Raw genomic sequence first — 2,174 nt, forward strand, 5'->3', positions numbered from 1 at the left:
GCCCCCAGGTAATATCCCCCTCTCTTATCTGCTGTATATATATATATGTCCTGTCACATGTTATATGGTCTCTGTATACACTGTGCAGCCTCCAGGTAATATCCTCCTCTCTTATCTGCTGTATATATATATATATATATATATGTCCTGTCACATGTTATATGGTCTCTGTCCACACTGTGCGGCCTCCAGGTAATATCCCCCTCTCTTATCTGCTGTATATATATATATATATGTCCTGTCACATGTTATATGGTCTCTGTCCACACTGTGCAGCCCCCAGGTAATATCCTCCTCTCTTATCTGCTGTATATATATATATATATATATGTCCTGTCACATGTTATATGGTCTCTGTATACACTGTGCGGCCTCTAGGTAATATCCCCCTCTCTTATCTGCTGTATATATATGTCCTGTCACATGTTATATGGTCTCTGTATACACTGTGCAGCCTCCAGGTAATATCCCCCTCTCTTATCTGCTGTATATATATATGTCCTGTCATATGTTATATGGTCTCTGTCTACACTGTGGACATATATAGGGATTTGCTAATGCTGCTAAGAAATAGTGTGATTAGCCTGTTGCCCCTGCTGTATTGCCTCAGAAACCCCAGAGATATAAACAGGGGTTGTTTTGTAAATACAGTCTGCAGTAGTGATGGGAATTACGTCTCTTCTTAGTGAGCTGGCTCATTAGGCTCCGCCCACTAAGAGCCAGCTATTTTGGCTCTTGAACAGGCCAATCCGTAACCCCATACCAAACCCCATACGTGGTGAGCCGTTTAGGGGAGGGGTTTAGTGAGCCATCAGCTCACAATGTTGTTCACATAAATGAGTCAGCTCTTTGTGCTGGTTCATTCTCGTATGACCTATGACCATAGCTCCCAATATTTTTGGAAGGGAAAGAAGGATAAAATGGCAGCACGCGTAGTGATCCTCCTAAGCCACACCCCCAATCTCGCCCTGGCCATGCCCCAACTTTTTACCATAGTATCATAATAGTCATCGTCTCAATAATAATAATAAATACATTTTTGCCCAGCCTGGGATTTAAACCCACAACCTCACAGCTCCATCTGCCATAGAGACACAGAGCCTCTACCCACTAGGCCAGTGGTGGCGAACCTATGGCACGGGTGCCAGAGGCGGCACTCTGAGCTCTTTTTATGGGCACCTGCACCATCACCCCAGAACACTATACAAGACTCAAAGAATCTTCCTGCAGATCCAAGCAACTTAAAAGATGCTGCTTTCAGTCATATTTTGATACTTACTTTGATACTTGGGACTGTAGGAAGAGGGAGAATTAGACAGGGTCGGATTATTTTTGGAGGACCTCCTGCTGGCCCCAGAGGGAAACTGGAAAGAAGCTAAAATGATGAAAATTTTCCATCTATCCAGAGGTCGCGATAACGCCTCTGCAAGCGTCATAGACGCGTTTAAAGGCTGATTTACTCCCCCAAAAGATCACCAAGCGTATAAGTACGCTTGGTTATTTTCCCGTCTGAATGTTAGCTGCCGCTTCCAAGCGGTGACGGCGCCGGCTGCGATCATGCAAAATATTCTCTGCAGGATCACAGCGCTGAGTGTCTGGAGGCAGGACAGGGAGGGACTTCCTGCTCACTGTCCGAGCCTCTCCCGCGGGGCGCTGAGAGATGGGTGAGAGATGGTGGAGCCGAGGGGGGTGAGGGGGCGGAGCCAAGCGGGGTAAGGGGGCGGAGCCGAGCGAGTGGTGAGAGATGGAGGAGCCGAGCGGGGGTGGGGGAGGGATATCTGTTACCGGGGCTGTGCTCCTGATCGGTGTACGATCGTGCACACAGCCAGTAACAGGATCGTGCTGTCTATGTGACAGCCCAATCGTGTACTGTGACAGGGGACTGATAATAATCGGCCCCCTGTCACAGCAGCCCCTGTATACAGTGAGAGGCTGCAGGGAAGGTGCTGTGCATCCTCTCTGCATGTCTCTGTATATAAATCACTGATGACAGTGATCCAATGGGCTCTTACCATTAGATCATTGTTATCTGTGATCTATATTTGAGTATATTATATGTTCCATTTCTAAATGTGCCCCTGTAAAAAAAAAAAAAAATAAAAAAAATAAATAAAAAAAGTTATGTTCCCAAACTCCAGAAAATAAATTAAATAAAAATTCAGCAGCATCAGCCC

This window comes from Engystomops pustulosus, chromosome 7 (genome assembly GCF_040894005.1).
Source record: "Engystomops pustulosus chromosome 7, aEngPut4.maternal, whole genome shotgun sequence".
NCBI lineage: Eukaryota > Metazoa > Chordata > Amphibia > Anura > Leptodactylidae > Engystomops > Engystomops pustulosus.